This window comes from Ambystoma mexicanum, chromosome 10 (assembly GCF_040938575.1).
Source record: "Ambystoma mexicanum isolate Mex_15411 chromosome 10, UKY_AmexF1_1, whole genome shotgun sequence".
Taxonomy (NCBI): domain Eukaryota; kingdom Metazoa; phylum Chordata; class Amphibia; order Caudata; family Ambystomatidae; genus Ambystoma; species Ambystoma mexicanum.
In genome coordinates this window covers 1,621,137,956-1,621,165,936 of record NC_090932.1, presented here as the reverse complement: position 1 = coordinate 1,621,165,936, position 27,981 = coordinate 1,621,137,956, and the positions used below count along the sequence as shown (strand labels likewise).

The 27,981-nt window shown below is 50.3% G+C and overlaps 1 protein-coding gene across 9 annotated transcripts in view; it reads right to left on the bottom strand.

Moving 5' to 3' along the window:
* Positions 1–27,981, bottom strand: part of FBRSL1 (fibrosin like 1) — a 1,377,451-nt gene that overhangs the window by 768,782 nt on the left and 580,688 nt on the right. The window lies entirely within an intron of this gene.

Below are 27,981 nucleotides of genomic sequence, written 5' to 3'. Positions count from 1 at the left end.
TCCTAGCCAAAATATTGTTAGCTAACATTAACACAACCACAACCTAATCAGCTTACCCTCCTTATCACCAAACACCTTCCACTCCGGTCTGCCACCCCGAAGTCTCAGAGCTGCCCCTCTGAGCACTAACCAACTGCCCCCAAAGGAAGCAACAACAAATGACCAACAGCAACCGAGGGACCACGCAGCACAACCCTGACCGCAGTAGAAGGAAGAACCACAACCCAATACTGCTCCTCCGCACAAAACAGTTAGCCATTCCTCTTTCTACCAACACCACTTTTGAACACACCAGGAGACAACCTGATATACCAAACACGGAATCAGGACGTAACTGGCAAAGCTAAAATCAAAACCATAGTAACCCATCTCAGCCAAAGGGTCAAACACTATGGGCAATCAGAAAAACTTAACACAACCCAGACGTAGCGACAGACTGAAGTCAAACACGCTATGACAATACAGCAGCAAAACAACTGCCCTGGGGAACAACGCCTACGCCAAAAGAGACCAACCCTGACAAACCTCAGGCACTAATGATGGAACACCTACGCCAAAGGTGACCAACCCTGCAACCTTTGGCACCAAAAACCACATCACTCGGGCCAATAACGACCTACCCTGACAACCTTCATGCACTAAAAGACCATAAAACACAAAACACCATAGCCACCATGCCAGGCAGAATGTAACTTAAGATCAAGAGATCAACACCCCCTGAAATACCAAAACATAGCGACCTCCCCCTTCCTAAACCAGGCACTACATAAAAAGGCATAGGTGCAAAGAGGACATGCACTCCCAACACTCTAAACACGATACATGGGCACAACAACTCAACCCATGACTACACACAGCGACCACTACGCCACACACACACACAACAGGGCGCTAAGATACTAATGCTGTATAAATGTGACTACAGGTGCGCCAAACTACTTGCATGCACCCGTACATGCACTCACACACCCCAAACACTGATAACATCAAGCATGCACAAAATGACATTTTGATAACATAGCATACTAAACATGGAAATTGAATGCAAACATCATGAAAACACGTTAGAGGGTTAGGTGTTCCCATTTTAGCTTCCATAGTAGGATAGGGGTGTTACTGAAGACCATTGTCAGGGGCGGACCACCCCCCTCGCATCAGTGTGCACATCCTTTTCTACGCTGCCGCCGCAATCTGACCTCCTCCGGAAGAAAAAGCGACAAGTTCACCCCACAACGGCGGCATACGGGCTAGCTGCAAAGAGCCCGGAGACCCGCCGCACAGAGTAACAACGCTGATCCCATAATTACAGGAGGAGCTCCAGAACTTGCAAACCGCCCTCCAAGAGCAGAGCATAACCACAACAGCCCCAACTGACAGCGCGTTGCGCTCTGGAGACGGGACTTCGCTGAGGGCCACAAACTTCCTGTGACGGGCCAACTCAAAACAGACCCGCCTGGGTGTGGGGGGACCTCACGGGGGCGGTGTTCCAGGAGTGCTGCACCCCCCCAGCAGTGCCATGGTGAAGGCAATCCACCTACCATCCCAATCTCGTCGCCAGTGTAACAATGATGGACCGCCAGTATTCCAGGTAAGATGTCAGGTTCTTTATTGTCCTTGTCCTGTACTCCTCCACAAGACACAGGGATGGTAGGGGACAAAAGGGAAACACCGGGCTCACCCCCACACCCATCTTCTCTGCTCACAGCTTCTCTCTTTCTCACCAACCATCACCCATCAGAACACTTCCACCACAACATTCCACAAGCATATGACCTCACACACGCAGCTACTCGGTAAGCCACATTACTACACTTCTCCTCCCCTAGGACACTCATAAGCCACATTACTACAGACAACTACAATAGATGTTCAGTAAAAAGATACCATCCCTGTCCCCTGAGCCCCACTGGGTCTAACACAATCAACAGGATTATGTGTGTATGCAAGGCGCTGGGGTGCCAAGGGGGAAAGCATGATACTTCTGACTGGACATCAATCAACATGTGTATCTGTTTAGTATTTATATCATGCCTTTTCTCGCCCTCCTTGATGACCTGGGTGTCCAGTACACTAATTATACAGATGACACCCACGTTGTGTTGGAATTATCTGGTTGTTATACTCAAGACTTAGATGCTACTAATCTAATTTACTAGTCTATTCAAGAGTGGATGGCCGTTAATTATCTGGCATTGAAGGCCGAAAAACAGAACTTTTGATCACAGCATCAAGATATAAGATTACAGAAATCGGGCTCCGACTATGAAAGTTTATAGCAGGGAACAAGATCAAAGTTGCTAAGAATGTAAAGACACTGGGCATCATTTTAGATGCCGTGCTTTCTACGAAATCCCAGGTCGCCCATGTTCGGCTTCTTGTGGATATGTTACCAAAGTACTGAATTACATTCGTCCCTACATCTCGCTAAAAAGAGATCATTACTGGCCACAGCTCTGATTAACTCAGGCCTCGGCTACTGCAACTGCCTGCTGGTAGGTACATCAAAGGCCAATTTTCAGGCACTTCAAGTTGCAAAGAACGGTGCAGCCAGAGCGGTCTTCGGCTTGTGGAGAGACCATGTTACGGAGGCCAGGAGCGAGCTTCACTGGCTCCCCATCAAACAGTGCGTTACTCACAAGCTACTCTCTCTTACTTATAAGTGTCGTACTGGTGAGGCTCCACAAATACCCGAAAGATTGCCTTACCACCTGGTTGTCATTTACACTCCTATGCCCCTCTAAAATTGGTACAACCTAGGTTTAAGCTTTCGAGCTTCGGAGGTACTATGTTGGACGTTCAGGCCCCCTCCTTTTGGAACACGCTTCCGCCCAAACCTAAGTGGGCTAATTTGCTTTCAGGCTTTAAGAAGGGCGTCAAGACACCCCTCTTCAATTGCTATCTAGATTAACCCATGCCTGGCTTAGATCCTCATTCCAATGTACACCCCCTTGTGACAATTTTCCTCAGACCGTACTGCCCCCCTCTTCCAGGGGAGGCGATGTTGAGTGTGCATCTGTACTGTTATACACTTCTGTAAAGCGCTCCGTTATGCATCTGTATTGATGTATACCTCTATCAAGTGCTCCGTTATGTATCTGTATTGGTGTACACCTCTGTCAAGCGCTCCGTGAAGCTACGTCAACGGTCAATAAATACCATATTAATAATTAAAGAGGTGGCCAGCTTTACAACCAGCGCTGCTCGCTCACCAGTCAAGGCCACACTGAGCCACTGGCGGCACAAGCGGCCAAGTGCCGTGATCACAGAGCTGCAGAGCCAAGTACATACATGGTGAAGCACACTTCCTGTGAAGGGGTGCAGCGGAATTAAGACCTCATCCCTTGGCTGAAGGCACCGGTCCATAAAAGCATTTTACACATTGCATCACTGAGTTCTCGCGCCCTTGGTCACCCAAGCTGAGGCTCCTGCCCTTTGCATTCTGGGAGGACTACGTGCCAATGCCAAGCAACTGGGGTCCGGGCGGGAGGCGCTAGGCAGGCCCTGGGTTTAATTTGACTCTGATCCCTTTCCCTAGCTGCTGCAACATGAGGATTAACTGTACCTATCACAGCACCGTCGAAAGCAGACAAGTGTGTGGAAATTGGTGTGTTGTTTCAAGATATTAGGGAGCACACATGGACAATGCTGCGCGTGTGTATCCAACCCGCGCGATATCCGATCTGTCAGCAAGCGTACGGCTCTTAGTATTAGAAGGCGCTGAAGAGAACCAGCGGCCAATGACAACCTGGCTTCAGTGCACCCAATACCAGACCAGGAGGTCCAGGCATGCCGGGAGGTCCTGGAAGGGCCGCCGCGTCGCTTGGCCAAGTATAGGCCAAGGGTTTATCGAGAACAAATTCTTGGTAGGACTTCAGATGGAGGGCTGTCGGGTAAAGAGAAGCACGTTTCGGTTAGTTAGGAGGTTAGACGTAGGTTTCGGAGCATGGTACGGGTTCTGGGACACACTAGACAATCACTCCTACTCCCGCCCCCACCCCAAGTCCAACCGGTTTTGTTGTTGCTATCGTCTGCTACCACCAACTGGAAAAAATATAATGGAAAATGTTGGGATGAATAGGGAGGAGACATTTCCTTTACTGCCTTTGGTCAGTTATGAGGTTAGTCCTATGCTTGAAGACGTGCGTTGGTCCCAAGGTAGACAGAAATTACTGCACCTCAACCCCGACGCCCCCTCCCACTCTCCCTCAACCACAACCACAACCCATCAGCGCTTGCTGCTACAGCAACCACCTGGAAAGCCCACAGTCGGAAACATTCCAGGGTGCAAATTTCCTGGCACTGGTCTTGGGAAGAAGCCCAAGCCAACGGGCGGAAATACTCCAAAGTCCTACCACGTTGAGAGTAGGGCTGTACCGAATAGCAGATTTAGTATTCGGTCGAATACCGAATAGTTTGTCAACTATTCGGCGGGTGCCGAATAGCGAGCTGAATAGTTGTTTTTTTAGTGGGGGTGGGGGGACAATGGAGGGGGTGGGGCTCATTTGAATTCGAAGCCGCTGGAGTAGGAAAAGTGCCCCGGCAGGAGCGGCCCCCCAATGCACAACAATGTCGGGCCACCGGGAGTTCCCTGTGGCCCTGCGGCATCACCGTGCTGAAGGGGCGAGGGGGGCACATTTCAAATCGAGGCCGCCGGGGTGGGCAAAGTGCCCCGGAGGCCTCATGAGTCTGGGGGGGCTGCTCCTGCAGGAGCGGCCCCCTAATGCAAAATAATGTCGGGCCACCGGCTTATTGCTGTGAGACCGCGGGGGTGCAGGGCACCCACCGGGCTCACCATGATGAGGGGGTATGGGGGAGGCACATTGGAAATCGAGGCCGCCGGGGTCAGCAAAGTGCCCCGGCGGCCTCATGATTCTGGGGGGGGGCCGCGGAGAGGCCCCACAATGCAAAACAATGTCGGGCCACCGGCTTTGCACCGGTGGCCCGATGAACAATATATCTGCGGTGAGGGGGCGGGGGGGGGGGGAGGTCATGGTCACTTACCTGGTGATCTCTCCGGGTCTGGGTGCTGGCATCTGCTGGAGCCCGTCCGTTGGCATAGGAAGCGGGGGAAGGGAAGAACTGTTCCCTTCCCTCACTTCCTATTTCAACACGTTAGGCTGGTTCCTCTGTGGTCAGGCTGCAGAAGCCAATAGGCAAACAGCTTGTTTGGCTTCTGCAGCCCGAATACTGTAAAACTTTCTATGATTGGCTGTCATCTCCCAAACAGGGAGAGGGCAGCTAATCATAGAAAGTGGACTTCGGCTTCGAGTCCCTACACAGAAACTATTCTGCCGAAGCTGGATAGCTGTATTTCAGCCAAAGTTCGGCAGAATAGGGACTCAAAGCCGAAGTTCGGTACAGCCCTAGTTGAGAGCATATAGAGAAAGAGAGTGGGCTTTTGTGCAGGTTTATCATCCACTTAGGAGAGAGGGGGATAATGAATGGTGGGATTTATTCCGTTCTATTCACAGAGTTTATTTATTTAAAGACTTATATAGAGCAAGCTAAGGCCCACAGGTGTGAACCCTGTATTGCTGAAGAGGTAAAAATGTATGTTTTTCGTGTGTATGAATAACTTGGTGCAAAGAAATATTTCTTACAAAACATTTCTGTTTTACAGGTAAAACGTATTTTCAATCGCTTATTAAATTCTGCCACTGGGAACTTTTTTACTCCTTAAAAAATCATTTTACTCCCAACTTTAAAAAATAGGACGTAAAATACTCCCACTTCAAAATCTTATCTGGAGGCCTAACAATGCGTTTACATATTATATATTTCTGCATTATCTTATTGCGTTTACACAATTTCAATAAAATGATTTAAATCGAGCGAGAGAGACAGAAAGACAGACAGAGTGACAGACAGATGCAAAGGAACGATAGAAAGAATCGGAGAGCTGAAGAGACTGACGCAACTAATTCCACTTGAGAAAACAGATTAAAAAAACTCCCGATTGGGGCTGGAGGTGCAGAAGCTTTACAGTCCCTAAACGCTCTTCTAATATTTTAACATTGTTCACGTGCCCCAGTCCATATTGCGTCGCCTTGTCACAGAGTTTCCGAAGGATTTAAAATTGAGAAAAATCTCTGTTCAAATGTATTGTTTATTACACTTATATAGTGCGCCTAACCCTCAGGCATCTGAGCGCTTGACTTAAGAAGACGGTTACACGTGAGTTACTCGGTTGTACATTGAGAAATTGTATATGATCTACAGACATACAAGGTGCTTGCTGTTGAGCTACTAGGTTATACAGTAACAAATTCATATGATCATCAGGCACAGAGGCCCTGCATTCGCGTGCAGAAGCGCCTGGATGTTTTAGTGTGCCTCCCTGCTTCCAAAGGGCCCGAACGAAAAGTTGGAATGGCGCAAAGTTTTGAGGCGAAGCCTTTGCTGCAGATCCCTAATGAAGCATTTTCTGAACACGTGCCAGAGGGACAGCATAATGAAAAAAAAAGAGACCCCCGAAGCATTAGTGGTATTAAAGGACTGATCTGCGTGCAGAGAGGAGGTAATTGGAGTGTGTTTACTCTGGAGGAGCCCATAGCTCACAGGGTGCTATAATTCTGCTATTTCCTGACGGCGGGCGAGGTATGAAATGACATGGACAGCGGATTAATTTAATCGCTGTCGCGTAATCGGAGACCTAGAGCCTGGGCAGCGAAAATACAAGCTGGACAGAGTAGACCAGTTTCTTATCCCTCAAGGATGATGGGCGATTAAGGACCGGGTATCGGGTCACCAACATACGTATCATTAAAGATCTGACCGGATGGATTACGAAAGGGAACACGCGTCACCAAGGATATATAAGGTGTCTCTGGTGTGCATATATAGCACTCGTTGACAAACAACGCAGCTTGTACTCTCAATTAACATGGTTCGTCAAAGTCAGGAAGGAGTATCTTACGCGCAGGTGGATCTTATAGCATACTTACACCAGAGTAAAAGCAAAATATGAAACCAACATGTTATTAGATTCATGTCACCCTGCTTACCATAATGTTATTTGGTTGCACTGATAGTTTTATTATATTGAGGTGATATGCCTCAAGGTGACGGGCCGCCCTGTAGGCAATGGCCCGCCATCCAAGTTAAGGGCCTGAGCGGACCAATAGGTATTAAAAGTACTTTTTCTGAACCCCTTCTTAGCCGGTCTATTAAATATCAAAAATAAATTGAACCTTGGCGAGATTATTTTTCTTAATTCTACTTTGCCGGGAGGTTTTCCACATAACTGTCTGCCAATTAAATAGAGTACGTCCTGTATATAGAACGGTCTGTGCCACGGGAACTGGGCATGACATGTATCCAAGCTGCCCAACCTTTGCCCCCGCTTTTCTACAATTTTAGCTTAATTGGGCCATCGGTCTCAGTGGCCTGGTTCAGACGGCACAGCCATTTTATCCACATGGCCAAACCAATAAGCGGTCTGTCCCGGGAGGATAGCTCAGGGGCAACGTGCACGTTTTGGAATCAAGATGACACAGAGCAACACAGGTTCGATTCCCCGGGTCCACGCTTAGAAACCTTTGGGTATTTAGCGCGTTATAAATAACCAATCATGTCATGTCATGCCATATAGGGTTCATGGTGACAAACTCTTGGATAGTAGTAGAGTTGTGAAAAAGGAATGAGTGCAAAGCCCAATGCCTTAGAGATTCAAGCATGCAACCCTTTTACCACAGACCTATTTCACAAATCTAAAGATCGGCGGTCATTCTTATGATCTGAAAAGGTTTTTTGATTTCATGCAAAGCCTCCAGTAACCCTCATTAGTGCACTTTATGATATGATATGTTATTTATAATGCGCTTAATACCCAGAAGTTTCTAAGCACAGAGCCGGGGATCGAACCTGTGGTGCTCTTTGTCGTCTTGCTTCCAAAGCGAGCAATTTGCCCCCGAGCTATGCTCCCGAGACTTTCCCTTTCTCATATGGTTATTATTAAAAGAGTATAACATTATTGTACCAGACTGCCCACTTGGAAGGATAACCCATCAGAAAAAAACGTTTAAAAGGTTATTCTAGAGGTTAACGTTTTTAGCTAAAACAAGTCTAACATTCGGATTATAGCTACAGTACAAACTGTAGTGATTTTTTTATGGCCATTTTAAAGTGCCTCTTACCACGGGTCAAGCCTGTATGAGAAACTGCAGTAGTTCACCAGGCCCAGTTACTCCCTCTGCATTCTGGGTGACGGGCGCGGGCACGCACACACACGCGCGCGCACGAATGGCACGTCTGAAAAGTAGGTGCACTTGAGTCGCTGAGAAGCCCGCACACTCCCGTCTACTACAGTTTCAAAACAGCTGGTTATCAGGCGTGCGTTATACGGCTCTTATTGCACTCCAGTGCTTATCTTAGGCAAACAATCACTAGAACAGCATAGATAGTGGGGCCAGGGATGGCGGGCTGGTGGGGGGGGGGGGGACGCCGCCCCTCCCTGCAACAACCTTTCCACTTTCAGAGGAGTGTTGCCATCAGCCAGCTCTCCAGGGGCCGTTTGCAAAACGCTTTTTCGGGCGCCCGATTCACCTACTTAAGGCAATTTCCCCTGCAGGTGGCAATTCTCTCCATTAGTGCCAATTCCTGCTACGGATGCCCACAACCACGTGCCATGACCCCTGCCAATCACCACTGCCCCCGAGAGGTAGGGCTCCGTTCCCTAGCCGACATGGCCAGCATTCCCTAGAGATTGGAACTACCCCTTGGTGACATGACCACTTCCCCTACACACAGCCACACCCTAGACATGGCCAGTTGGGTTCCACGCAGTCACCTTCCAACAGATCACCACTGTAGGGCAGCTTCTAGCCAACTTGGTGCCCAGGGTGAAACACTAGAATGCACCCCTCGACCGGCACATGTCACTCCCAAACGACCTCTGTGTCTCGTGACAAACCCCTTCTCAATATCAAATCCTTGCTATGTAATTGAAGCTGGTATCATTACATAGTAAATCAAGTACTTTACAGAAGAAATCCAATGTGAACACACAGCTCTTGCTGCCCAAGTCACCTGCCCTTAGGGAAGGCCTTGCCTGAATGCAGCTTCAAACTGTCCTTACTGGCACACTGCGGTGTAGCCAACCTACCAGGGTCTGAGGGCATATTCGCCCTGTGTTGCAGGAGTTCTGTTCGTACCCCCTCACTTGTATTTCACAAGGGGCAATACTAGACTAACCATATTAATTATTTTCTGATGGAAGGTGATCATTCCAAGATGGGCAGTCTGGTACTCTCCTTTTGTAGTCTTTCAAAATACCTCTATGAGAGTGGGAAGGGCGGCAAATAGCACCAATGAGTGTTCATGCCTGCGTTGCATTAAATAACAAGAGCATTTCAGGAATAGAACAGTGATCAGAGATCTCTATATTTGATAAACAAGTCTGTGATAAAAAAAGGGTTGTATGTGTGAATCTCTAAATATATAAAAAGGCACATGGCTTGTCGCTCACATCACTGTTCACAACACGCACCCCAACATTAAAACGTTTCTAACCATGAACCATTTTTTACAAGGGCGCCATTCAAATTGCGCTGGCGTATGTGATTTAAATGATCACTATAGATTCAGAAGGGTAAACAACAGTTGGTACGAATCAACATGGGTACAAGTCACCACTCCACAGGCAAACCCCCTTCCTATAGAGAACATGGTCAGTTAACCTACACAGTCCTGTCCCCCCTCCCCCACAGATTTCCCCTTCCCCAGGACGACACGACTTCCCTTAGACTGTTCTAGTCATGCCACGTCCCTAAACGTCATCACCACTTCCCCTACACACAGTCTCCCCCCTTTACAGATCACCCTCCGACCCTATCACTCGCCCTAGACACCGACACTTTGCACACAGACCTCCCCGACGAGTCGAGGCAGAGAGAGCCGACCACGGACAGACTACAACACAACACAACAGCAGAACAATAAAGCCATGTATCCGTGCGGAAGGAAGGGGTTGAAAAAGCTGGCATGGCAGAAAAGAGGTGGTTGAACTTGTGACGCGAGGGCTACGACCCGAGCGGCGCACCCACGTGGCAAACATATCATGCCAGCTATGTGCGTGGGCAGACAAACAGCTCGCTTTCCTTGATTTTCTGACAGGCCTTCCAGGACAGCTGATAAAGGCCCCAGCAGTGGCAGCCAGTTTTATGGTCGGTAGTCAGCACTGGCAAGGCCTTCCAATGACAAGGTCCTATCTCGGTTTGCCCTCTTTACCTGATCAGGGTAAATTTAGTGTACCGGCTGGGGGCAAACAAGGCCCGCATCCTCTCCCCCGGCCCCAAATCTGATAGGACACGGGAAAAGACGGCATAAGGAGTTCTCCAGAAAGACCAACAGCTTTGCAGAGCTCAAAGAGCAGCAAACATATCGCACTACAGCGCCAAGAAACCCAGAGGCGGTACAAAAACGCCCGAATACCTGGCAGGCGGCAGTATGGTGTGGTAGTTCATCTGCAGGCTCTGTCAATACGCTTTCCACATGCCAATCAAACGATAAAATGCAGCTTGAGCTCTGGAGTGCGCTGGAGCTTCTCTTGGGGCCTGGCCTGGATAGGAAGGCCCCAAGAGAAGGAGCGGGTATAGCGCCTAAACTATGGACCTGGGTTCTAGGCCCACCAGCACAACTCGGCCTGCATGGTCACGCCCTGGGCACATTTCTCAACCACCACACGACTCGAACGGTCACTGTGCAAGGAAGTGCAATTGTGAAGAAGTGTAACTTCACAGTGTGTTGTGTAATACAAGGCCACGTGTGTTTCTGGTCCTCTTGCTGTGGTAATCCGGGTGTAACTGCACCCCACACAGGATTCTGTGCTATGCGCAGCCACGTCATGTTCGAAATGTTCGCCCACTGCAAATAGATCGTCTTTGTAGAGCGCTTTGTTGCTTCTCGGAGCTAGGTTTGCTCAACATGATCCAGACAAAGGCACTGAATGTTCCAACATAGCCCTAGGAGTCTAAATAAGGGTTTGAGTAGCGGGAGCTCAAAAGCAGCAGCTGGGTACCCTGCACAGCCTGATAAGCAGGACATTCTCCTGGGGAACCAGGAGCTGTTCTAGCGCGTCGGGCAAATGGAACCCCAATCTCTGATGCAAACTAGAACTTTGTGTCCAGCATTTATGACCCATTGTGATTTACATGTCTTCTAGACGTGTTCTAATGCTCACTTCTACACATTCCCAAACATACAGAGCTCATGTCAATTACACATGTTTGTACGCTACCCGGTGGCCTGGCAAACCAGATGTAGCTCCTAGAAGCTCTTGGCGTCAGGCCAAATAGGCTCTCCTAGGCTATAACCAGCAGCTAAATAGCTCCCAGAAAATTTGAACACCGATACCCTCATTTCAAAACGTACCTGATTATACAGGCCTCCCTTTCTATTTTAAGCCATACCAGTGTCCTGTATGAGCCGCCCTTCCCCCCACCACACCCCAAAAACCTACCACCCACTTCAAATAGCTGCGTGGGTTAAAGATCCAAAAATATGGCTTTTTTTCCGACCTAAGAAAGGTCCCATTTCAATGGTTTACACATTTGGGGTGCTGGTACCATTCAAGGGCTCAGTGTAAGTCATTCTGGGATCCTGCTGATCTCAGCTCAGTTTGCCTGTCAGAAGTGCCCCAGAAGTAACATTGCACCACCACTGCCACCTGTCCTCTCGCTGCATTTCCTGCAAACACTACTGTCTGGACAAGACACCTGGGGGGGGGCATGCACAAGAACCTCGCTGGTCAGTGGGTCCTCTTCACAGATCCTCCTTCTGCACAGGGCCCCCTGGTGTCAAGGGTCTCGTGATCATCTGGTGGCTCAGGGTATCAGGTGAGGCCTGCGGGCAGCCGGTGCATGGCCCATGGTCACGTGGTCTGTAGGCCATTCCATGAAGCCTGCTAGTCTCTAAGCCATTCCAAGCGGCCTGCTGGTCTCTAAGCCATTCCAAGCGGCCTGCTGGTCTCTAAGCCATTCCAAGCGGCCTGCTGGTCTCTAAGCCATTCCAAGCGGCCTGCTGGTCTCTAAGCCATTCCAAGCGGCCTGCTGGTCTCTAAGCCATTCCAAGCGGCCTGCTGGTCTCTAAGCCATTCCAAGCGGCCTGCTGGTCTCTAAGCCATTCCAAGCGGCCTGCTGGTCTCTAAGCCATTCCAAGCGGCCTGCTGGTCTCTAAGCCATTCCAAGCGGCCTGCTGGTCTCTAAGCCATTCCAAGCGGCCTGCTGGTCTCTAAGCCATTCCAAGCGGCCTGCTGGTCTCTAAGCCATTCCAAGCGACCTGCTGGTCTGTAAGCCATTCCAAGCGGCCTGCTGGTCTGTAAGCCATTCCAATCGACCTGCTGGCCTCTAAGCCATTCCAAGCGACCTGCTGGCCTCTAAGCCATTCCAAGCGGCCTGCTGGTCAGTAAGCCATTCCAAGCGGCCTGCTGGTCTCTAAGCCATTCCAAGCGGCCTGCAGGTCTCTAAGCCATTCCAAGCGGCCTGCTGGTCTGTAAGCCATTCCAAGCGGCCTGCTGGTCTGTAAGCCATTCCAAGCGGCCTGCTGGTCTGTAAGCCATTCCAAGAGGCCTGCTGGTCTCTAAGCCATTCCAAGCAGCCTGCTGGTGTGTAGGCCATTCCAAGCAGCCTGCTTTTCTGTAAGCCATTCCAAGCGGCCTGCAGGTCTATAAGCCATTCTAAGCGGCCTCCAGGTCTGTAAGCGTTTCCAAGTGTCCCTCTGTTCTGTAGGCGGTTCCATGCAGCGCACTGCTCTGTAGGCGTCTCCAAGCGGCCCACTGCTCTGTAAGCGTCTCCAAGCGGCCCGCTGGTCTGTAGGCGGTTCCATGCAGCGCACTGCTCTGTAGGCGTCTCCAAGCGGCCCGCTGGTCTGTAGGTGGTTCCAAGCAGCCCGCTGGTCTGTAGGTGGTTCCAAGCAGCCCGCTGGTCTGTAGGTGGTTCCAAGCAGCCCGCTGGTCTGTAGGTGGTTCCAAGCAGCCCGCTGGTCTGTAGGTGGTTCCAAGCAGCCCGCTGGTCTGTAGGTGGTTCCAAGAGGCATGCTGGTATTTTAGAGCTAGTTACGATACAGGTTTGGGCATCAGGACCTTCCAGAACCAGTATGGTGTAAAGGAGCACTGTTATACTCAGATAATTTACCTGTAATCCTCACTACTCCTAGTCCCACTCTTGCTCGTCACAGTACTTACCTCATGAGGCCCCCGCTTCCGACACAGGACCTTCTTTTATTTTTTTATTTCTTTGAATCCCTATAACTCCTCCCCCATAACCACGTCACTCAGTTTCATATTACCAAGCCGGAGCATGGGACCTTCCCCCGCAGGGAGGGTGAGGCAGGCCGTCAGAATAGTAGGACTAGGAGTAATGAAGATTACCGGTAAGTAATCCGAGCATTAACTACACATCCACTCTCCCTCGTCCCAGTACTTACTTCATGAGGCATACCATAGCAGCAACAGGGAAAATGTCCCAATGAGACACAGAGCCAAAAACAGTGCATTAAACACACAACTTTAATAACTCCAAAATCACATCCACACTGACAGAACCCAACCCCAAAGGAACCCTCCCCAGAGTGGAAGACATTCAACCGATAGTGGTTGATGAAACTGCTTTGATGAGCCCAGGTGGCAGCCCTACAAATCTCCTGCTGAGAAACCCCCCTTGCATCAGCCCAGGAAGCCACCAAACCCCTGGTGGACCATCCCTGAATGTGTGCGGGTACAGGGAGCCCAGTCGCCACATGGGCCATCAAGACTACAACCCTGATCCAGCGGCTAATGGAGACCAGCAAGGCCTTGCGACCTGCAGCAGTAGGGACAATAGTAACCAGTAGACTATCAGACTTGTGGAGGAGGGAAGTCCGTGCCAAATACACCAACACTGCCCGCGGCACATCAATGGCATGACAAGCCACCCCCTCTGGCGTGTGCAGATCGTGAAAAAAGGCAGGCAGAACCAGATCCTGATAGGTGTGAAACCGAGACACAACTTTAGGAAGGAACTTCGGATCACACCTCAACACCGCCGAGTCCGGCAGCACCCTCAGGAAGGGGGTTGACACAATAGAGCCCCAATCTCCCCCAGCCTACGGGCAGAAGAGATAGCAATTAGAAAAGCAGTCTTCAGCGTAAGACATCATTTCTGAGATTGATGTCAATCTCAGAAATGGGCTGAAAGGGAGGCCTCTGAAGGAATCGTAAAACAAGAGGGAGGTCCCAAGGGGCAAGCCCTTTATAAGCACAGGGACGGGAAGAAATCATATTTACCTCATTTATTCAACCGCACATCCAAATAAATTATTTACCAATTCCGAGTGTCATTTATGCAATTGCAAAGGTTTTCAAACCGGATTTTGCCTCCCATTTCATGAGGGAAGGTCAGATTTTAATTCCGTTTACTGCCTAGCATCCTGAACTCCTTGCTGCTTCTTTCTATCCACTCGAAATTCGAATAATAGGGGTTTGAGGGAGCATTGCAGGGGGAAATCTTAACTTGGGTGCTATCTACCGAACAGTATAATTGTTCCTATTCATCTGTGCTTTGGATATGTTATAGTAGAAGGTTAAACTAAGTGTATTTCATCAGTTTACATTGGTGATTGCTGCCCAATATTAAAATTGTGATTTTTTTAAAATCCTGGAACAACTTCCCCACCAACACCACCCCATCCAGGTGGCCATCAGAGTCCCCCAAGAGGAATTGAATGGAAGCCCACAAAGAACGAAGTGTGGAGACTGCGAAGCCTTTGTCAAAACCCTACTGGAGGAATTGGAGGATAGCAGGGAGACAGGAACGCAGGGGAGGGATCCCAGACCGCCCACACCAGTCCTGGAAAGGGCCCCAATGCCTGCCATATGCCTTCAGAGTAGAGAGTCGAAGAGCTTTCATGATAGACTCTACCACAGGACCCAAAAACCCTGGGGACATCAACCTAACCTGTGCAATAACCACACTGCCCATTGAACACCTCAGACCTCCTGAAGGGGACATGGCCACTTCAGAACCAGCCAAGGTTCCCGGGACTGAAGCTCCAACAGAGAGGGGAACCAACTCTGGCAGGGCCAGAACGAAGCTACAAACAACACAGTCACCCTGGACACTCTGATGCACTGATCCACCCGGTGCAGAAGGGGGAGAGGTGGAAAAGCATAAAGGTGAACCCAGGGGCCACTGTACCGAGAGGGTGTCCACCCCTAAGACCCGTCGGCCTGAAACTGAGAGCAGAAGAGGGGAACTTTTGCTGAGGCCGGGGATGCAAACAGGTCTAGAATAGAGGTTCCCGAATCTGACACAGATCCCCGCAAAGACCTGGTCCGACAGAACCAGTTCCGCAGAGGAGGGAAATGGGTGGCTGAGAAGATCCGCTCGAACATTGTCCACTCCCCTGACATGTGAGGCCACCAGGGACACCAGATGCGATTCCTCCCCAAGATCCTATTTGAGCCACCAGAGCATTCAAGGAGCGGCCGGAACCCCCTTGGCAGATGACATATTCCAAGGCCGTTGTATTGTTTGTCCAGACCAAAACCGCCTGGCCTTCCAGAAACACTTTGAAGTACACCAGAGCCTCGAGAATGGTACACAACTCTCGCCAATTTGATGATTGACTGCTCTCCTCCGGATCCCACAACCCCTGGGCCGAGAGGACCCCCAATGTTGCCCCCGAACCCCTTCCGCTGACGTTGGTAGTAAGAGTGGTCACAGGAGGAAGGACCAGGGACGCCCCTGCCCTGAGATTCGGAAACCCCCAACCACCACAGCAGGGAGTCCAGCAGTGCTGGAGACGCCGGAATCAAAGCCTTGGAAGCTTGAGACGTCGGGAGCCAGTGGGAGAGAAGATAAGATACCAGAGGACGCAAATGAAGATGCGCCCAAGGAACCATAAACACACAAGATGCCATGTGCCCCTGCAACATGAGCAATAGGCGAGCCGAGACATACCGCCTCCTGAGAACCCTACCCAGAACAGCCTGCAATCGATGGACCCTCCCCTGGGACAAGAAAACTCACCCCATCCTGGTGCAAATCTGTGCCCTGATGAAAACTAGATCCTGAGAAGGGTCCAGCTGAGACTTCTGCCAGTTCACCAGGAACCCCCAGTCCTGCAATGCCTGCCGACCAACTGGAGAGGAGTCAGGATAGTCTGCCAGCAGGACGCCTTGATCAACCAATGCTCCAGGTAGGGAGCAATCTGAATGCCCCGCAGGTGCAAATGCCCCATCAGGGGTCCCACCAGCTTGGTGAACACTCTGGGGGGTGATCGCAACCCGAACAGGAGCTCTATGAACTGAGTGACGTGGTTATGGGGGAGGAGTTCTAGGGATTCAAAGAAATAAAAGAAGGTCCTGTGTCAGAGGCAGGAGCCTCATGAGGTAAGACTGGGATGAGGAAGAGTGGACGTGGAGGTAATGATCTAAACCGTGCACCTAATAGGAATAGCTACACCCCCCACCCTCCCCATGAACGCTATATTCAGTGGGTCGGCACTATCAACCCAGGGGCTCATGGGTGAGGAACTCAAGATGCCGGGTGAAACATCTACTTCTCCAGTGGCGTGGGCATACACAGTGCATCGATTTGGTTTTATACCTGAAACAGTCCTGCCACTGGAGGGCAGTAGATCCAAGAGGACCAGCACTGGTGGACCAAGGCCCTTCCTCTCGTGGGTGCATCGCATGGCTTTATTCACCAGTTAGGTAACAGCTCCAGCAGGGTGGGCATCTTCCGACCCATGATGCTTTGCGTTCATATCATGTGAAGAGCCCAGATGATGTGCTGGATTTCGGACTCGGGAACTCGCAAGATGTGTGCACCCAGGACTGCGTGGTCTAAACAGGTATTTTGTTCCCCCGCTAAAGTAAGAGTTTGCAGCACAGTCTGCCCAAAAACTTCCCCCCCGAATGCACCCCATTTCTGAAACCCCATCCGTGCACAGGGTTCTCAGCGTCTTGCCATTCTAAGAGGCCTCGTGTAAAGACCCGCGCAGACAGTAAGGTGGTGGCAGCTGGCGGGATCTTCTGGGCCCTGCTTGCAGAGCACTCGCAGCTGTGTGTTCTTCATCGGGGGTGGGGGAGGGGGGGGGTGTGGATGGATGGCGGGGCGGAGAGGAGCATACAAGACTGGAATAATTACCCTTGTATAAGCAGGTAAGAGGAAAGGACTGATCAGAACGCTGCTGCGCCGACCTGTGGCATCATACACCTACCGCAGAGATCTGTATGTAACGTGCACGGTCTTAGTAGCCGGACAGGTCGATGCACGTGCTGAGCAGATAGGTGTGCAACCTGCAAATCAAAGCTTTGGATGCCCAGTAGCTCTCAGTGGGTACACGCACATGCAGCAGGAATCTGCAGGTAACCTGCAGGTCATGGGCATCAGTAAGGTGCCTTTTCAGGTTAATGCACATGCTGCACAATGTGAGAAACCGGAGGGGATTCTGCCCCATGATCTTGAGAATCCCCTATTCAGGTGGCCAGGACACGGCCATCGCTGTTGGATCCAGCTTCTGGCTGGGGGTGGACCAGTGGGGGAGGATCACCTGGGTAGGGGAACCTGGGATTATGCTCGGGGGGAATACCCCAGGTGAGATGCGGTATTGTGCCAGAGAAGGAGAGAAGGAGAGAAGGACCAGATATCTGAGGCTTTCATGGGCTGTATAGCATCTGCCTCCCTTCCATCCTGTTAGATCCCTCAGGCCCAGATCCAACAACCCCTCCGTACGTAATCAATCCTCTAAGGCCCCAAACCGGTTACACCCAAAAGGCGTAACTCCCAGAATCATGGTTTCCCCGGTCACCATTTGAATACTTCCCGTCCCTCTGACTGCTATCTTCGCACTCCCAACCTACTCGGGTAAAATACTACAATTCCCATAATTCCTCTTGTTTATTTCACGGCCCCAGCTATTCCCGTTTGCCACACAAACCTACCAATCATGTCCTTCCGATTGTCATTTTCCAAAATAACCAAACAACCATGACAGAACACTACGGTTCCCACAATCCCCTCTGTTCTGTTCTCCATCCCGGTCATTCTCATCCATTAAACAAACCCTCCAAAACCTTCCCTTCCGAGAACACCCCGAACCCAAATACGAAGGTTAGAATTCCATCCATCACTTCTTTCCCTTCTGACTCTGTAGGATGTTTGTAAACTCTACCGACCCCTTTTTCTGATACTCGAACCTCTTCCTTTTCTGACATGAACACCGGTTTAGAGTCTTGTAATAGAACTGTGTACCTGACGTGTCCCAACCCGAGGGTCAGGCGAGGTCAGGCAATTAACTCAAATCACGTACACCAGAGGACCCTTCCTTTTCCCCACAGGGATAAAAGGTGGAGCAGGAGAGTGCAGTACGAGGAAAGTGAGAAAGGCGCACACGGCAGACAGCACGTTGAGACGGCTACGACGCAACAGTTCAAGAGAAGGAGAAAGGCGGCTGGAAGCAAGAAGGTGGCAAGGAGAGAAGTGACCTTGCCCTTTTCGTCCCAGGCCCGCTGAACCTTCGGGGAGGAGAATCTAAGACCGCGAACAATAGCACAAGTGTCCTGCAACAGATGTCAGCGATACACGGGTCAACCTTATGCCGATGAGCAGGAGTGAGGGAAGATCCCACGCCTGTGGTACCGGCCTTTACTCCAAAGAAGCCAAAAGCCAAGCGGTGCACCACAGCCGGTGAGCCGAGTGGAGAATCGATAAGCCCTGGGCTGTGTTGGGCGAGAATCGCAAGAGTGGCTAGGCTACAAAGCAAAGGTATTGAACATTGATTGAACTGTAAAAGTATGAAGTGGAAACCAGCAGCAGAGGGAAACGGACACCACGTGGGTGTCAACTCAAGAGACTCTGGTCAAGCCCCAAATTGATCAAACTACAGAAACCAGAAGGCCCTAGGAAGGCTGCCAAAGGAAGCACATTCATCATATGTGAGGGTCGAGTAAAAGCCCCGAACATTCTAAAAACTTTGACCCGTGAATTGGCAAAAAGGAAGGAAAGTGAATCCTGCATGGTGAATGAAAGAAAGGGACGTGAATCCCGTGAACATGAGAACTAATGTAGAAAGCCATCGTGAACCCGGAGGAGGGAGACTAAGAACAGAGAAGCATCCGAGCCCGGAGGGGGAGATCCGGGGTGAAGCTAAACTCAAACATTGGCAGTCGAGAGGTCTGAGCCCGAAGGAGGGAGATCCAAGGAGTTAAGCTATCACCCAATGAATTTTTGTTAAGAAAGGGTCAGCCCAGAAGAGGAGGGCCCAGGTGTGAACCCATCACCCACCAAATATTGGGAATGAACTTTCATTTGTTAAAGGAACTTTTGTTTTTGTTGTTTGAATATATCAGGCCTCAAGGTCAAAAGACTTTCAGAGGAAACAAGACTCGGCCATCGATTCCCCTTATTACGGAAAGCTCAAGGGTTCAAGCTGAATTGTCATCTCGTGCTAGACAGACCCAAGAGTGTGTCCTAAAAACTATCAATCGAGGTTGTCATCTCGTGCTGGCAAGTCCTGAGACCGTTCTGTACTCAAAATTCTTATCTTATCCCATGTCCAAAACGTGGGAAAGGGAGCCCCAGGTTGCCGCCTGCTGAGTTATCATTTGAGAACACTTCTTTCTTTCTTGAAACTTAACCCCACACCGTTTCTATTTAGCCTAAGGAATTGGCAATAGGTTTTCTTAGTATAGGCCCTTTTATTTGACTTGACGCCACTAGGACTGCCTTCTTTTCATTTGATGGTCGACACCTGTCCCCATCTTAGATTTAGGTTTAGATAGGCGTTTTTCAAACCCCCACACCACTTTCATTGTTCAATAAACACCCTTGAACTGTGATCACTTGTCCGTCTTCCTTGTGTTATCACCAGTTTCTCACAACAGTTATGCGTGTAACCTGCAAGTCAAAGGTTTGAAGCCCTGTAAAATATTTGTGGGGCGTGCGTTAATGGTTCATAAAGGACCACTTGCCTGTTACTGTATGCACTCTTTCTTAATGGTTCTTCAAGTGCTCTCCGCTCTCTTGCCTACAGGACAGCCCCAGAGTTACCAGAAACGTTGCTCTCATTCACTGCCCCCCACCTCTTCCCTATGACAGCACTTTGGCCCCTATTTAAGCAGACGCACATTGGCAAAGCCAATGGGTTTTGCCTGTTATAAGCCAAGTGCACCCTCAAAAGACCCTAATAAAGGTCATGACAAAAAGACAGCAGTAAAGGTCACACCTTTACGCATGTGAAGTAGCAGATCAAACGCTTCAAACAAGAATGCATTGCCAATGCCAACCATTTGGGTTTTTGTGTAGTCGTGGCAAAGGTCTTTTCCAGGCACAGACATAGTGGTATTAACTGGCCATCGATGGCAGCAGCTGCAAAATGGTGCAAGTACTTGGGCATCTAAGAGCAGTGTCTGGCAAATGCCGAATACTTCATCACAAGCCAAAACAGTTGCCTCTGCCAATGCTTATAAATCAAGTGGCTGACAACAGACCTGGTTAAGACATTGGTGAATTTACAGCTCCAATTCATTCATTAACTCTCAGAAGACTGCTTTGCAAAAACACTGGCAGACACTTTGAGCCGAATGCTTCATTTTAAGGCTTAAAAAATCTAGCTCAAGCACATCCCAGTAGGGTGCGTTTTGAGCTGGGAGGGGCAGGAAGTGAATGAGAATGGCAATAGATTGGCTTGGCCATGGGTATTCAATGTTTGGGTGAATAACCAAATAACTACACGCTGTGCGTCAGGCGTGCAGTGCCACTGAGCTGGCCGGGCTTCAGCCCCACCCCCAAAATGTGGGGGCTTTTTGTTACTCAGAGAGGGGGAGAAGCCTTTATAATATGATATTTTATTTGTATTGCGCTCATACACAAGTGTTTCAAAGCGCGACGAGACACGGGAAGACAAAAAGGATCTTACTAGGCCCAGTGACATTGAGAAGACGCAAGTGCAGGGGAGAGGGAAGGGGAAAAGTTCAAGGGAGAGGGGGAGAGGGGGAAATGGAAAGTGCTGAGCAAGGGATAACAACAACAACAAAAGGTAGTGCAGCCAGCAAGGTGGCAAGTGCAGTTTTGGAGCGCATACAGGGGTGTCTGGTAAGTGCGGGAAAGGGGACTGTAGGGTTGCAGATACAGGCCCAAGTACATGGTTTGCCGGGGGCAGTGCGGGTGTGTGGCTGGGTGGGCATGGACCTGGTCCCGGAATCAGAGGGTAAACCAGGTGCACAGAGCAGAGACAGACAGATTAGCAGGGGAGAGGGAGAGATAAAGCAGAAGAGGAAGGTCTTGAGGTGCTTCCGGAACCAGAGATTATTCTCCTCAAGTTTCAGGGGGGCAGGGAGGCTGTTCCAGAGGGAGGCCCCAGCCGAAGAAAGAACTACCACCAACTCATTGCTTGGAGAAGCGAAAGACCCTGAGGGAGTTGCAGGTGGGAGAGCGAAGAGCTTTAGTGGGAAGGCATTTAGGTCCCAGGCCCCAGAACGCCTTGTGGACAACGCAGAGGGTTTTGAAGTTAATCCTTGCTGCCACTGGGAGCCAGTGCAGAGATTTCAGTCCAGGAGAGATACGATCCCTTGGCTTGAGGCCAAGGACAAGTCTTGCAGTCCTGTTCTGGATGAGTTGCAGAAAGCGCAGAGTAGAAGCAGGCAGATTTAGAAAAAGGCTGTTGCAGTAGTCCAGCCTAGAGAGAACCAGGGCTCTGGAGACAGTGAGCTTCTGGGGGAAGGAGAGGAAATGAAGAATACGTCTGAGGAGGTGTAGTTGGTAGTTTGACTTCTTACAGATGTCAGAAATGTGTGTAGAGAAGTGGAGTGTGGAGTCGAAGATGACCCTGAGGTTCTTTGCCTCACAGGTGGGAGTAGGAAGAGGGCCAAGGGAGGCTGGCCAGAGAGTGACAGGAAACGAGAGTGCAGACTTTAAAGTTTTACTGTGTTTGTGCAGAAACATTTATTAGCACAAACACAGCAAAACTTTAAAGTTGCTCGTTCCAGGAAAGGCCTCCATCACTGCACTGCCTTACAAAAATGAAATGCACACATCAGCCCCCTCCCTGTTCTTTCACATCTGAGGGGGGCTGATGTGCACACTTGCTTTTTGTTAGGCGAGGGTAGCCTTTTCTGAACCTAGCAGCATGAAAGGGTTTTGCATGTTAGCTCATTATGTATGTGTGCAGCGTGTATGTAACGTGTGTGTGAATGAGTGCATGATGTATGGGGGCTGGTGCAGATGTAAATGAGGGGGATGTTTAAATGAGTGAGTGAATGTGTAATTCTGTGTAATGCTGGACTGAGGAGCTGATTCTGGTGGGCAGAGGGTAGGAGGGTGGAGAAGTCTGGTGGTTGGTAGGAGAGGGACGGTTGGAGGGAGGGGTATAGGATATATAGGGCTCCCCACCAGACAACGCTTGAGGTAGAATGGAGGGGGCGGAGCCTCTGAGTGTGCCCCCGCCCACTTCTAAAGTGGCCCCGCCCATAACCAGGTAGCACCCCCCCCCCGAAATGTAGGTTTCGTTGCACTCCTGCTGTGTGCCATTTCTCTCTAGCTGCCCGCCAATGCAATAGTCTCCGCTCATAGGAGGGGCTTTAGCGCCACCTAGTAGCCAACACTAGAAGTAGATCAAAGCAAACGCTGTTCTTTCAAGCCTCGGACACCGAGGACCGTTTCCATTCAGAGACCCCACTGCAGTAACGGCGCACGGCAAAGTGTTACTTCTCAGCCAATAATGACAAAAGCACACAAAATGAGGGAATAACACACCCACTACGGTAGTTCGTACACATTTCCCATGACAAGAATTTTTGCTGCAGTGGGTTTCAGCCCAAGCCTAAAAATGTAACCTCTCTCTCATTGGATATTAAGTAAATGACGATTGTAAAATACACTTAAAGCTCTCGAAAAGATTTGGTCCAATGTGGCTACTTTCTCAGAATGTCATTTTTTCCCAATAAAAGGTGGGCGCCTATTATTCTGGCCTTGGCGTTTCAGTGTCCACAAAAAAAGAAACGGGTGGCATTCTCCAGACAGTCACTGGAGCAGTCCCACGAGTCACAAACGTGCGATCCGCAAAGCAGGGCTCACTGGATTCGCGTGCGTGCTGGCCTTTATCGCCCTATCGTTGTTTTGCGTGAACAGCTCAAAGTTCCGGGGTGTTAGGGCTCAGCTTTCTTTTATGGGCTCCGAAGGGACGGACACGTGAATTAACGCAGTTAATGTTCCACCGGCGGCGATAAGATATGTAATCAGCAGTGTGTGTGTTTGTGTGTGGGTAGCCTCCTAATCTACTTTGCCTGTTTAGCAGTCCGTTGTTTGAGATTACTGCCCTGCGTATCAGAACACAAGTTCCCAATTGAACTGTTTCCAAAGTTATCCGCTCCCTCTCCTCCCCCACCCCCTTCTCCGACCCAGTAGGAGCCCCTCACGCTGTCTTGGGGGTTAAACCAGCTCACCCCCTACTTTCCACATCTCACACATTCTAGCATACTTGCCAACATTATGTGACCAAAAAGATGTAGGATTTTTCAAGTTTGAAAAATAATAATTCCCATAACAATAACATCACAGGAAAATACAAAACATACGAACAGCACAATATGGAAAGATGTTGAAATGTTAAAAATGTGTAATTCTGAATGCTAACACCAAATTGTCGGCAGATGCTGTGTGAAGGTGTTACACTCTGCCACTTGCCTTCACTGCTGGTTCATCTAAGGGTTGTCCGGGCAAGAGTGCAGGACAGAGTCGGCAGCTGTCAGGTCAGTGGATTGGTCTGAGTGCAATCAAAGTAATGACCTACCAGTCCACTGTATAGACAGAGTAATTAATGTGTTGCATGCTCTGTCCTGGAGCCTGCCTTAGAATCATATAAATTACTTGCCACTGTAAAATGCAGTAGGATCTATCACTGAAATCTGTAGGCGGTAGGGCTGCTTCAAAAGCAGTAGCCTACTGCCTAAATCTGTAGGGTTGGCAAGTATGTTCTAGCCACACACCGCATATTTGCATTTCTCGGCGCCCGGAAATAGGCCTGCACTGTGCATGCGCGGGCTGTAGCACTCGGCACATTTGCATAGAAGGCGGAAACATACGTAATTAAAAAGCACGGGGACCCCCTCCTATACAGGGACGTCATTTAACCAAAATGCCAGGGGTAGCAGAAGTGACATCACACGACCCTTGACCCCCTGATGACACAGGAAGTGATGTCATTTGACCCCCCACCACCTCGAAGTGACAACACGGGAAGCAATGGAACATGACCCTTCCCCCACACCCCCTGACCAAACAGGAAGTGACATCACACATAGTTCCTACGTCCAAGACCAAATGATAATGATATGTTATTATATAGCACTTAGGCTTAAGCGCTTTATAAACTACGGCTCCCTCGATCCCTCACCACGGACTATGCTGGAGAGGGCTGATGGGAGTTTTGGTCCAGATATCAGGAGAGAACGGCTATAGACCCACGAACGAACTGGGGCAGGCCCATTTCTAGGGGCGGGAAACGGTCCGGGGCACAGGTGGGGGTTAGGGGCGCAGCATGGAAAGCCTGATGAACCTCCCAACCTGGGGGCGTAGTTTGAGGGGGGGACGGAAGAGGGCTGTTTGTCCCCCCCCAACTTTCATGGCACACAATTTTGTCCCCATTCATTTGGCTGGAGCAATTTTTTTTCAGATGTCAAGTCCCTCCCTCCCCCAACATTTTCAGCAAAGTTACTCCACTGCTCCCAACTGAGTTAGTGCCTTGACACGCGTAAAGCACGTAATGGAAAGCGGCACTACACGCACTGAGGCGGGGACACAAGCCTGCTCTGCCCACACACCCCTTGTTGCAGCCAGTTTACTGAGCTCATAGTTTTATTTAGGAAGAACCCCCCCCCCCACCTCCCAGATTAGTATCTCTTTGCGTAATTAAATATGGCTTTGGCAGGACGTAGGTCTGGGGTTAAAGGTAGACTGCAAGGGCTGTGTTTGCTGGTGTAATACAAAGGGCCCGAGACGGCCTGCAGTAGTAGGCAGTCGTGGGGGCGGGGGTGGGGGACTGAAGTAAGTGCAAAGTAAACACGGAGCAGGACATGGGGGCCGGGGTGGCGTTGGTATTCATGTATGCTCTTGTAGCATGACGGATGGGGACTGCCATCACCAGTTTCAGAGGCTGGCGGACATGCGCTTGTGCCTGAAAGGTGGGCACAAACTTTTAATTCTGGGGCCCCATCCGAGCAAGCGAAAACCTTATTTACACATGGTTTTTACGCTTCATTTGCCGCTCTGGGGAGAAAATGGCCCCCTAAATCTGGCCCATTGTGGGGGGGGGGGGGGTGGTTTCTCGCTCTCTCCCCCTAATTGTTGCAAATAAGGGGTGAGATTAAAGGATCTGCCCAAGCTCACACACTTTGCTTAAGCGGTGAAACCAGGATTTGGGCCCAGTCGACGATTGAAGCGCTTGTCCACACATCTTCCCATCGAGAGTTTTGGTTTTGAACAGACTAAAAACAAATAGTTACATAGCAATGCATGAAAAAGGGCACAAATGACTCAAGACACTGACATTCTATAAATTGTTTTGGAAACATGTCGATGAAAAATATAATTCTGGCTTTATTAGATCGCCGTGACCAGGGGAGAACAGTAAAAACCTTTGTTTTTAAATCTGTTTTCACAGTGAAAGAAAACGGGTTTTAAAAAAGCATTACCTCCACGTCCACTCTTCCTCGTCCCAGTACTTACTTCATGAGGCACCTGCCTGCGACACAGGACCTTCTTCCATTTCTTTAAATCCCTAGAATTCCTCACCCACATCCACGTCACTCAGTTTAATTTTTCCTGCCTCTGGCAGGTTGGACTTTTTCTTCCCGGTGCGGGGCACTGGGGAGCACTGATTGCTGGCCCCCTGAGGGGGGGGGGGGCTGTGTGGCAGGGCCCTCGGCTCCCTCAGGTGCGGTGCTGCTCCTGGGCCACCTGTGGGGTTTGGGGTCACAGTTGAGCGGGATTGCCTCGCTCGGTTCTTTGCTGGGCTCCGGACCACAGCGTCCGGGGGAAGGTAAGGAGAGGGGAGGACTGGGCTTGATGTTTTTCCCCTCTCCTCCTGTTTTGACCATCTTGCTTCAACAGGCCTTTTCCTCGTGCTCTGTGTACACATCTTTGTTGGAAATTATGGCAAGCACTTGGCAGTATGGGCCAAGTCTTCCCTTTTGTTGTGAGGCCTCTCTGCTTCTTGTCGTGGGGTGACTGTGGCAGAGAGTATTTGAAAGTGCGGGGGCTCTGTTCTGCCACAGGCATGCTACATACCACCTGCTCCTCAGACACACACAGCCCAGGATGCACCGGATGTTGGCTGCATTCCTTGCGTGCAGCCTGTGAAAACGGCTCAGATTTGGAAGCGTCTGCAAGCGGCCGGAAGGGTAGCGGCCTGGCATAGTCTACACCTCGGGTTCGAGTCTCAGCGGTGCTGACTCGACCCTTCATCCTTCCTAGACCGACGCATTGGAACCATTTACAGCATGGGGCTACCAGCTACTGGATACAGGGATCAAGCCACCTCTGTCATGTGGCGAGTTAGTGGTGTGTTTGGGTCTGTGCTAGCTATGGACACAGACTCCTTGTCCTGTCAACTTCCTCTAAACTGCGCGTGGGAAAGTCACAGGAGTTGATTTGCTTTTCCCTTGTCCGGCATGGGATTATGGAAAATGCATCATGGAAGTAACGGCCATGCAGGGGGGTTCCCAGTGTCTCTTCTTTTAGGGCCTAGGTCCTCCGGTGCCGACGTGTTGCTTTCACGCCTCCTCTCAGACTTGTGGGAAGTGATAGGGCACATGTCTGTGCTTAGAGGGGTTCTCAGAGCCCCTGGTGCCGGTGGAGGGGGATGTCACTTCAGTGGGTTTTCCAGTATAGGCATACCCCAGGTAGGGGGTGGTCTTTGATGTCTGCTATCCGGGATGGATTGCTTTGCCCCGCTTTGTGACAGTACTCTGCCCTTTTGACGCCAGCCTGGTGGCTCCTCTGTCGGCTGGGGGGGGGAGGGCATGGTCTGCTGGACTTCTGGGCTGTCCTGTATCTTCCTTTTGATAAGTGGGATCTTTTTGTGGGCTGACAAGCATGCCGTTATATTGTGGCGCAGGCATGCTTCAACGTCCTGTGATTTTCCTCTGGTGCAAGTGCAGTGACTGGCGGTTTTCCCTGGCTCCTCGTCTCTATCTTCTCAGAGGTGTATGGGACCGGTGGGGTTCGGCTTCCTGGGTAATGGGCTCCTTCCAGAGGGGGGTATCAGTTGCCGTTCCTGTCCCCTCCTGTCCAGGTTTGCATGGTTAGGACTTTGGTACCCAGCCCACAGTCCAAGTAGTTGGCCATGGGATCCGTTCTCTCTGAATGGTTGTTGTGGGTTACCGTCTTGCCCGTTCCTCTCCCTGTTCAGGGTCAAGTTTTGTACTTGCGGGTGTTCCTGGTCCCTATGCCTTCTAGGACATGTCACCTGCTTATGGGTATCAATACTCTGTACTGCTTGTCCGGACGTCTGGGGAGAGCGTACTCTGGATGTTGTTCATGGGGGGGCGCTTGCTGGATGTTCTGGGCTGGATTCTCAGAAGGTATTTTGTCTCGGCTCGCCTGTTGCTGAAGTTACGGGGCACGTGGCATCTTGCGTGTTTTCCGGTTCCTTGAGCCAGTCTTCGGTTACGTCCCCTGGTGTCTTATACTCTCTCCCACTGGCTCCCGACATCTCGGCTTTCGTAGTTTTGTTTTCAGTGTCCCCAGCACTGCGAGTCTCCCTGCTATGGTGGCAGGGGGTTTCAGGTTTACAGGACGAGGTGTGCATGGTCCTTGCTCCTCTGGCCTCTCTTACTATCAACACCAGCAGAGAGGGTCTACATTGGGGGTCCTCTCAGCTCAAGGGTTGTGTGGTCCGAAGTTTCTCCCTTAAGTTCTCTCAGTTTTCACACCTCTCAGGGTCTGGTTCTGCCCGATTTCTTTCATGATCCAAGAACGCCTGAGGAGGTGGCTCGGCTTAACA